We start from the raw sequence: 11,599 nt of genomic DNA on the forward strand, positions 1-11,599 counted from the left end.
GGGGCTCGCAAAGATAAGTCCTGCGCTCAGCTGAAGAGTGGGTGGGGCGATGTGGGTGAGGCTAGATTAATGGCCTTGGCAGGCCACATGCGGCCCCTGGGCTACAGTTTGAGCACCCATGCTCAAGACAGTTAAACTGAACTGCAGAGAAAGGAGGAACCTGTCCTTTTAAGAGTTGAAAGACCAGTTTGCATTCCCTTTAAATGACTCATTCAAATGTGACCTTCCCCTCCACCAGCAAAAGACCCAAAGTTATGACACAGGAAATGGAAGAGATGTCCTTGGAAAGATGGGATCCCCGAAGCCACAAATTCTTTAGCTTCAGATTCTGCACAGGTTTTCACATTCTTCTCTGTCCCATTAGAAAACCTTTGAGTAGCTTCTTGAAAACATTTTATTGCATTTTAAAAATGCCAGATATGCGCAGGAGCAGCCGTCATATGACCCCACAATTCAGGGAGAAAACCCTTACTCAGCATCAGAGTTCTCACCACAGTACAAAAATGTCCCCCCCTCTCCTCCGGCTAAGAGGGACAAGGAACACTTTCTTGTCACCTAGCTCCAAGAGGAGAACAGATGGATATTTCACGGTTGGGACTGGAAACATCAGCAAAAGGGCTACTTTGGGAGCATTTTTTTTTCTTCCTGCAATCATTACTCTAGGTTGATTTCTAAATAGAAGCAATCCATTTAATCTTTCTTTTAGCCTTGGGACTTAAGCCAGAACTGCAAATTATGGAAGCATAAACCAAGAAGCTTCTGGTTAATGTCTAGGTTAGCACAATACATTAAGCCAGTGGTCCCCAACCCCCGGTCCGCGGACCGGTGCCGGGCCGTGGAGTACCTGGCACCGGGCCGCGCAGCGGCTGGGGGCCATGATCGCTGCAGCGGCCGGGGCCATGCAACGGCCGACTCTTCATTCATGCAGCGCCGTCGCCGGAGGGGGAGAGCTGCGCGGAAGCACAGGAGCAAGTGAGGCGAGGAGGAAGAATCCCCCGCTACTACACCACCTCCGCCCCCTCCCCGAGTCAGCCGTCCCCTCAGTGAACGCCTCCGCCTCTTTCTCCTTTCTCGCCTCAGTCGGCTCACCTGGAAGCGAGGCGAGGAGGGGCGGACCATGCGCTGGAAGCGGAGCCCTTGGAGGCCCTGGCGGCTTCCCCGCCCGGCCTTGGCTTGTGAGAAGGAACGGCGGAGAGGTAGAGAGAGAGAGAGAGAGAGAGAGGAGAGAAGAGAGAGAGAACATCACGCAGCCGAGGGCAGGGGGGGTCTTTTGAGGGGAGATGGGGGGCAGCGCACGGTGGAAAAGCGGCGGTCTTGCCCACCCCTTCCCTGCCTCCCGCCCGCTCCAGTTGCCGCAGCCAGGGGTGGGGGCTCGGTGCCTGAAGTCTCTTGCCTCTCTTCCAAAATTTCGCCAACGGGCATCGGTGAAGCGCGCTCTTTCTCTTCCTCACAAAACACATTTCCTTTCCCCCCATGCGTAGTTATTGGCGATATGGACTCTTGGAGGCTGCGCTCCCGGGTCGCGTTTCCTTTTTGCAGCCCACGAGAATGCCTGGTTCTGAGCCTCAAAAAACGAGAGTTCTCTTAAGGATGCAAAAAAGGAATATACTTTGGTCCTTGAAGCGCTTTTCCTGTTATTTGGACATTATATATACGTACATACGTACGGTATGTATATATGCATGTATGTATATATATATATATATATATATATATATATATATATATATATATATATATATATATATATATATGTAGTCCATAATATAGTGATGATTTTAAAAAAAATTAGTTGAGCACATGGAATCTTTTTCTTTTAGTATATTTTGGAGGTGGGGGCCCACTTTGTTATTTAAGATAGTATCTCCTTTTATATATGGTAGTGAAGATACCTAATACTCCTACCCCCTATTTCCCCCACGACAATCAATGTGTCGTCGCGAACAACGCCCCCCCACCCCTGCGCGCGCTCAGCGGGCCACAGTAAAATTATCAAAGGCTGACTGGTCCGCGGCGATAAAAAGGTTGGGGACCACTGCATTAAGCCACAACCTTTAACTACAGTTTGTTGAACAAATCATGTATCATGTGATTTTGTAAATTGGGGTTTATAAAATTCAGTGGCTATACTGAAGTGGAGGAGAGTACGGGTGGAATACAATGGCAGAAAAGTTTCAAGCTAGTACAGTAGTACATTTATTTTTCAGACCTATCCTAGGAATGTACTGGTGTAAAAAAAATGAACAAAATAACGAATCATTTTCAAACTAACAAACCATTTTGGTTCTTTTAATGGATAGCTTGTCACTCAGAGGTTAATGCCTCTTATGCAAAGACCACCAAGATGCCTACAACAGTATCTTATCATATTATCTGGAAGCTACACAATCCTTTGGACCCTAAATAATGGGATGAGGTCTGCAAGAAGACCTCTGGCTAATATTTGGGTCTGAGCTGCAGAGAAACTTTCAAAAAATCAGACGATCTGGATCTTTGTCCACATAGATTGAGCTCTAGGCATGGGACCGACCCTGCATTGGTCACTCCTAAGGATCACCTGGAATGGAATCAACATGGGGCAAGCACTGTTCTTTTGGCCCTATTATAACTACTGCAATGCGCTCTACATTGGGCAGCCTTGAAGAGTATTCGGAGACTTCAACTCATCCAGAATGCAGCCATGCGAGCGATTGTGGGTGCACCTCGGTACACCCACGTTACACCTATCCTCCGCGAGCTGCACTGGCTACCGATCGGTCTCTGGATACACTTCAAAGTGCTAGTCGTAACTTATAAAGCCCTTCATGGTATTGGACCTGGGTACTTGAGAGACCGCCTGCTACCAATTACCTCCCAAAGACCCGTTAGATCACACAGGGTCAGCCTCCTCCGGGTTCCATCCACCAGCCAATGCCACCTGGCTACTACCCGGGGGAGGGCCTTCTCTGTGGCAGCTCCGGCCCTTTGGAACGAACGAACTCCCCGCGGAGATTCGGACCCTCACCTCTCTCTAGGCCTTCCAGAAAGCCGTCAAAACCTGGCTGTGCCGGCAGGCCTGGGTTGATGAGTTCCCCTCCCCTCTCGACTTGTATGGTTGTATGATTCTTGTTTATTTTAATCACGTGTATTGTGTTTTATGTTCCCTTTTCCCCCTTTGAGTTGTTCGCCGCCCTGAGTCCCTCCCGGAGAAGGGCGGCATACAAATAAACTAAATCTGAATCTGAATCTGAACTCATTGATTTTTTTTTTATATCATAGGGCTGCCTTCAAGAGCTGGGGTTCGGAGCCCCCTTTACTCTTTCCAAGTGTGTAGTTCCAAGCAAGAGTGATGAAGAACAGAACAAAGCTTCAGCCACTCCTATATCTGGTGTTCTGGGACTTAGTCCTTTCCCCTTAACTTCTAAATGAAGCTGTTACTTGCCAATAGGGAATGAGGATAGGACTTAGATTGGATTTTGAAATTAGAAAGAGGTGCAAACACAGATTTGGCATAAAGGAAAGAGTTTTGGAAACTCCCATGAAGACCACATCAAGATAACAGAGGATTTGGGCAAGTAGAAGCTGAGCAATGGAGAAACTGGCAGGGAGCAATAGTTATAATGCTAAAATAGACTAGGCACCTCTCACAACTGTTGAAGGCAGTTTATTGGACTGTTAGTTTTTACTTAGAATAAGTTTGGCTGGTAAGCTAAAATGGGGCAAATAGTTGACACTAACTAGAATTTAAGGGATCCTGGGTGAGACCAGGAAAAGACTAACCAAGTCCTTGAGAACATGCCTTAGGGAGATAAATGCTGAAGAGAAACAGCATTATGGGGACACTTGACTTGAAGACTCTAGGACCAGTCTTCTTCAGCTTGAAGTGAATGATATGACAATCAACCGAATAAGCCTTTTCCTAAAACCTACAAGGGTAACAGGAGTAGATCTAAGACAGTGGTGGGTTTCAAATTATTTAACAACTGGTTCTCTGTCCTAATGACCAGGTGGGTAGGCGGGGCTTAGTGGTGATGTGATCATGTGGGCGTGGCCAACTCAACATTACTCAAGTCGATGGGCGCTTCGCCTTAGCTGTTACAATGTAATAAGGGTTAACCGGAGAGGCAGTTTCTGTAAGCAGGGCAATAAAAATTAAGCTAGAAACAACTCCAGAATGTTTCCTTCCCGCCTTCCTTACAGGATTAGCCCTGGAAAGCAGACAAAAACCAAAAGGAGATTTCTTCCAACAACCGGTTCTCTGAACCTCTCTTAGAAACCGGTTCTCCCAAATAGGTGCGAACTGGCTGAATCCTATCACTGATCTGAGAGCTAGGGACCTTGAGATGTTTGTGTATATTGGGAACACCATACTATTGTGTTAAGCTCTGTTTCCTTAGAATGCTTTTGAGTACAAAGATAAGTCTAATACTTATTATATTAGTAATTTGCTGTAGTCCGGGAAATGGGAAACTGCTAAAGAATGCAAAACAATTAACAGTACTAAAGCTGAAAACTGATAGGACTTGGCTTATACCCAAACTGCATGCTTGTACTTTGAAACTTGAATAAAAGAGACAACTTGGGAACAATGTTGTCTAGCATATTCCACTCTCTTCCTGAAATGGGATATTGTTTGTACAACTCCAGTGACCGACAATGACAAAATATGCTTTTTATGAGCTAAGTGTAATAAAACACCTTACCTGGAAGTAACAGGTATCACGGAGCCCCATTTCTAATTAAACGATCAATTAATTAATGAGTAATCTCGCAGCTTTACTGATCATAATAAACCACTAGCAAGCCTTTGCTTAAGCATGCACAAATACGTAGCTTTCATTCTCATGTACTCTATCTATCAGACTTGGCCAGAATAACTGGTTAAGAAACTTGACTGGAATGGAAAAAATGTGTTGTGATCCAATATCTCAGGGGCTGCCACAAAGAAGAGGGGGTCACGTTATTCTCCAATGCACCTGAGGGTAGGACAAGAAGCAATGGGTGGGAACTAATCTAGAAAGAAGCAACCTCGAAATAAGGAGAAATTTCCTGACAGTTAGCACAATTAATCAGTGGAACAATTTGCCTCCAGCTCCAACATTGGGAGTTTTTAAGAAGATATTGGATATCCATTTGTCTGAAGTGGTGTAGGGTTTCCTGCCTAAGCAGAGGGTTGGACCAGAAGACCTCCAAGGTCCCTTCCAACTCTGTTATTCTGTTCTGTTCTGCTCTGCTCTGTTCTATTGTATTCTGTTCTACTGCTTGTGCTTACACAGGATGTCTTACAATCAGATTTCTATTCATCTCTTTTTCATAGCAGTTTTTTTTTCTTTCCATCTTAACTGTGCTGACATTATTTGCTATCACTGCTGAGTGAGCAAGATTTTACGGTTCCACCACAAAACCGCGGTAGACTAAAACGCGCTTGACAAAAGTGCGTACGTGACGTCATCACAGCGCGACGAAAACAGCACGCTGTGAGCGCTAAATTTAAAATTAACGCGAAAACCTTACCCTAACCCCCCAAAACCTAAACCTAAACCTAAGCCTAAGCCTAACCCTTAACCTAACCCTAACCTAACCCTAAACCTAACCCTAAACCTAACGCTAACCCTTAACCTAACCCTAACCTAACCCTAACGCTTAACATAACCCTAAACCTAACCCTAACCCTTAACCTAACCCTAACCCTAAACCTAAACCTAACCCTTACCTTTATGTGAATCGGCTTGCTTTAATTTTATTTTAATTTTATTTTAATTTATTTTTAATTTTATTTGTCGCACTGCTGATGACGTCAGGTACGCGCTTTGATCGGGCGCGCTTTAGTGGACCGTGGTTTTGACGGGTCACGGATTTGACTACTTGAGGTGTGGCTTTCACTTAGTAGTTGGCTCCTGATCTGGTCTAGTTTCAAACTAAGCCATTCAATAGCCATTGCACATCCAAGGCCACATTCCTTCAAGTGTTTAGTGGGTTGCCCCGCTTTATTCCTTTATTATTATTTCAGGCCATTGCCTATGTGCCATGCTTCTAAATTCAGATGGAGTTCATACATTGCACCACATGGGAAGATTGGTGAGGGGTTGGAGTTGTCTGTGGATTCTCTGTTGCCTATCTGGTAAGATAAGTAGATAAGCAATGGTAGGATGAGTAATGGTTATCTGTAATGGTTATCCAAATGGTTGGATAACCATTTGTCTGAAATTGAATTGGGGGTTGGACTAGAAGACCTCCAAAGCCCTTTCCAACCCTGTTATTCTATTCTATTCTGTCCTGTCCTGTCCTGTCTATAATGTAATCTCTAATCAAAGAGTTATAAATCACTATCACTTATATACCAAGGAGTAACCCTTTCTTTTCTCTTCCCATTGGATTCCAAGTACGCTTTACAAGATCTGTAATCAAGGTTTACATCAGTAATAAATTGGATGAGAAGCAGATTGAAACTTGATGAAGATAAGGAGACTCTTGGACACCTGAATCACAAACTGGGAAAGTGTCCCATTGTGAGTATTTTGGAATATATCAGCACTTGACTCCGAAAAGGGCTATAATGATACAACCATTGTTAATACACCAATTATCTCTATTGCTAAGGGGAAGCTCCCATGGTGGTTCAGTGGCTCAGCCGCTGAGGTTGTTGATCAGAAAGGTCGGCAGTTCGAATCCCTAGCACTGCCTAATGGAGTGCGCTCCCGTAACTTGTCCCAGCTTCTGCCAATCTAGCAGTTCAAACGATGAATTTTGGTAAGAAATTTGCCCAAACCATATACCAGAAACAAACAGCAAAAGATAATGATAAATCGAGAACTGACACATTCTATCGAAATAAAGAGAGGAATGAGACAAGGCTGCCCACTATCACCTTTATGTCACGTTCCAGTGTTCACGTTGCATACAAACAGAGATTCAGTTTGTTTGGTGAAAAACTTTTATCTCTACCTAAGAAACTATGTGATAACCAGCACTAAATGACAATGGTACAAAGGTAATGAAATCCAAGTCATTTCTAACCAAGTTAACACCATCACACACACACACATACACACACACCATTACCCCACCCAGCTCCACCCACAACTCCACCCAGATGACACCCACCCACCATCACCAATCACCATGACCCACACCCTCAGCCACACCCCCACTCAGAGTCATCATAGCCTCTTTCCTGGTTAGCTGCATCTGAGCAAAAGATTTACATCAGAGTAGACAGTTGCACCCGAGTAGAAGAGCCACATGCAGCTACAGGTTCAATCGACATCAGAGAGGCAACATCAACATGGCAGCATTAGTGGCGTGTAAGCATGGCCAGTTCCACCACAAAACCGCGTTCGACTAAAGGGCGCTCGATGAAACCGCATAGCTGACATCATCACAGCGCAACAACAGTGCGGAGAAAAAAGCACGCTGTAAATGCTAAACCTAAAATTAACCCTAAACCTAAACCTAACCCCCCTAAACCTAATCCTAAACCTAACCCTAAACCTAACCCTTAACCTAACCCTAACCCTAACCCTAAACCTAACCCTTAACCTAACGCTAAACCTAATCCAAACCCTTAACCTAACCCTAAACCTAACCCTAACCCTTAACCTAACCCTAAACCTAACCCTAACCCTTAACCTAACCCTAAACCTAACCCTAACCTAACCCTAAACCTAACCCTTACCTTAACTTGAATCGGCTTGCTTTCAAAGTGCTATTTAAAGCGCCCTTCTTTCTCCGCGCTCGCTGTTGTCGCCCTGCTGATGACGTGAGTGACGCGGTTTAATCGGGCACGCTTTAGTCGAGCGTGGTTTTGTCGTGCCACGAGCATGGCCGAGCAGGCATGGTGATGGACAGGTTCCCCCTGGATGTCAGCCTGAGGGCTGACACTTAACTTTTTCTTAACATTAGAAGTTTTAAATAGAAAGATTAGAGAAGAGAAAGAAATAGGAGGAATGAGAATTTAAAAAGAAGAATATAAACTACAAGCATTTGCAGATGATTTGGTTTTTATCCTTGAGGACCCATTAGAAACTGCATCAGAATTGATAGAAAGAATAGAGGAATATGGAAAGTAGCATGCTTGAAAATAAATAAAGATAAAACGACGATTCTGACAAAGAATATGTCATTGAGACAAAAGGAAGAATTGGCGGAAACTTTGGAGATTCAAGTTACAAATAAGGTGAAATATTTGGGAATATATTTCACTGCTAAATATGGTACACTTAAAGAGAACAACTATCTTAGACTCAAACAGCAGATTGTGTCTGATTTAATGAAATGGGAAAACTTACATTTATCAATGATAGGGAGAATATCTACAATCAAAATGAACATTTTACCCAGACTATATTTGTTCCAGACAATCTCAATTAGATTTGGGAAAGATTATTTTGATGAACTAAATAAATAGTGTTGAAATTTATCTGGCAAGGGAAAAAAGCAAGAATAAAATCAAAATTGTTACAAGATGCAAGAATTAGAGGAGGGTTGGGCCTACCTGTCTGGGAATGCTGGGAATGTTAAGAAATTCTAGTATATTGACTGTAGAAGGACATGATTTGCTGTTGGGATGGCATGCTTTTTATGGTATAAGGGAACTAAAACACAGGGTTATTTTAGAAACACTATATAAGAGGCTTTGCTACTAAATTGGGAGAAGATCAAAGGCAATATTACCTAAAAATTCCAGTCTGGCTATCAACTATTGAAGCTTTTTCATATCCAATAATATATAAAAAGGAACAAACAGTTAGATATGGTGAAATATTGAATGCAGAGGGTGAACTTAAATCTATGCAAGAGTTGAAACAGGAAGGAATAGGAATGAATTGCTTTACATATGTGCAAATACAATCTAGATATGATAAAGAACGCAAAATGGAAGGTTTCTATGATAAAATGACTGAATTAGATAAAATTTTGACAGGTACTGATGAAAAAGTAATTAAAAAATTATATGGACATCTACTAGAAGTTAAGCTAAAGGAAGAACAAGTCAAAGAAATCATGATAGCTTGGGAGGAAATTTTGGACATGGTGTTGAATTAGAGAAATGGCAGAAATTGTGGTCTCAAAATTATAAAATGACAATGTCAACAGCATATAAGGAAAATTTGTATGAGATATTTTACAGGTGGCCTCAACGAGAATAGCAAGAATGTTCAAGAACAAGTTGGAAAAGTGTTGGAAATGTCATCAGACACCGGGCTCATATTACCATATGTGGTGAACTTGCATAGAAGCTAAAAGATACTGCACTAAAATCCACACGTGGTTGGAGAAAATGATACAAAAACACATAGACCTTAAACCAGAGATTTTTTTTTATTGGGAATTATACCAGAAACATATAATAAAGATTTGAAATATTTGATTGTAAATGTTTTAACAGCAGCTAGAATTGTATTTGCAAAAAATTGTAGAAATGAGAAAATACCAACGCAGGAGGAAGTTATTCGAAAAATAATAGAATGTGCTGAAATGAGTAAATTGACATTTGAAATTAGAGAACAAGAAGACATACTATTTTATAAGGTATGGGACTTGTTTTATCAAGACTTTGCTGGCTGAGGAACTCTGGGAGTTGAAGTCCACAAGTCTTAAAGTTGCCAAGGTTGGAGACCACTGCTCTAAAGTTACCTTTAGTCAAACATAAGAGCCATGCCCTTTTTTTTCTGGATTGCATTTTCAGAGAGCTAGTTTTGGCTCTCCTCTGGCTCTTTAGTTCTGGTCCTCGTGAACAATTGGAACCACAAGAGGAATAGATGCAAGCATCCCGAATTGGAGGGGAAAAAACAGATCAAAACAGGAAGGCCTTCAAGCCATATGTATTTGTTTATCTTTGTGGATTTCCTGAAAGTTACAATCAGGTTTAAAACCCAAAATAGAACTAAGAGATGTTAGTTAAAAACATTCCTTTGATGATTGTGAGCAAAAAATAGCAGTTTTTTTTTAAAATTCATTTAAAATAAAATGTAGCAAGACAAACGCCTCATGTTTTACAGGACTAGCAGCTAACATCTGGAAAAAAAAAGAGACTCACAAGGAATTTTATATGGGCTTATTTATTTATTTTAGTTATTGCGGGGAAGAAGGTGAATTGTCTTTTAAACTTTATCTGTCCCTTTTTATCTCCTTTCGCAGAATTTTATTTGGGGAAAATTGGAGGCAGGATGATTAGGCATCTTCAGCACTTTGCTTCGATCAAACATAAATGTTTATTTATTATATGCATGTTTTTTTATTTATATGCTGCCCTTTCCCCCGAAGGGGACTCATAAAAATGGAATACAAATATAGTAATAAAAGCAGAGGTGAGTTTCACATAATTTTACCACCGGTTTGCCATGCACAAAAAAGGTGAGCACGCATGCGCCTTCTGTGCATGCACGCAACCTTCTGCACATGAGCATTGCTCATGCACGCAGCTTGCACATATGCACGCGGCTTAGAAAACGTGGCTAAATAGGATGGCATAGCGCCGGGGCAAGTGGGTGCAAGTCGCCATTACCGGTTCGCCCAAACTGGTCTGAACTGGCTGAATGCCACCACTGAATAAAAGTCATCAAATGATTCAAGCTGTAGATTGTGCAAAGAAGTAGAAGAAACAGCAAATCCCTTCATTTACTTATTTAATTTTATCCCGCCTTTAATATTTTATGAATAACTCACATGTCCAACACACCTTCATTCTACTATTTTCCCCGCAACAATTCTGTGAGGCGGGTTGGGCTACAAGAATGTGACTAACCCAAGCTGACTTTCGTAGCTAAGGTGGGACTTGAACTCACGGTTTCTTGTTTTCTGCCCTGATGCCTTAACCACTAAATCAAACTGACTCTCCTTGATCATGCAAAAAGATCTCACAAACTGATTATAAACAACGAGAGGCTGAAATGATTCATTGGAACATCTGTGAATAGTATCATGTGCCACTAATGAGAAATTGGTGGAAACATAGAGTTGAAAAAAACTTGAGGATGAGAGATCAAAATATTGTGAGATTTCTGACTATAAACTGATTCAGTCTTATTTATTTTATTTAAAACATATAGCTGCCCGTCTCATAACAAACTCCGAGCTGCTGATAACACACTAGATTTAACTGTGGTTTAAAAGAAGAAACTGTGGATAATTGATGTGGCAATTACCAGGGGATAGTAGAATAGAAGCAGTAGTGGGTTTCAAATTTTTTTGGAACCTACTCTGTGGGTGTGGCCTCCTTTGTGGGAGTGGCTTGCCAGCCATGTGACCTGGTGGGAGTGGCTTGCTGGCCATGTGTTCTCTCTCTCTCTCTCTCTCTCTCTCTTTCTCCTTCCTTCCTTTTGTCTCTCTGTCCCTTTTTTCTTTTTTCTTTCATCTCTCTCACTCTTTTCCTTTCTTTTTTTCTTTCTTTCTTTCTTTCTTCCTTTCTCTCTCTCTCTGTCTCTGTTTGTGTGTCAGTCTCTGTGTGTGTGTGTGTGTGCGTGCGTGTGTGTACATGCGCACGTGGCAGTGGTGGGTTTCAAAAATTTTTGGAACCTCTTCTGTAGGTGTGGCCTGCTTTCGGGGTCCACTGGTGGAACCTCTTCTAACCGGTTCAGTAGATTTGACGAACCGGTTCTACCGAATAGGTGCGAACTGG

The sequence above is a fragment of the Thamnophis elegans genome, chromosome 3 (assembly GCF_009769535.1).
Source record: "Thamnophis elegans isolate rThaEle1 chromosome 3, rThaEle1.pri, whole genome shotgun sequence".
Lineage (NCBI taxonomy): Eukaryota > Metazoa > Chordata > Lepidosauria > Squamata > Colubridae > Thamnophis > Thamnophis elegans.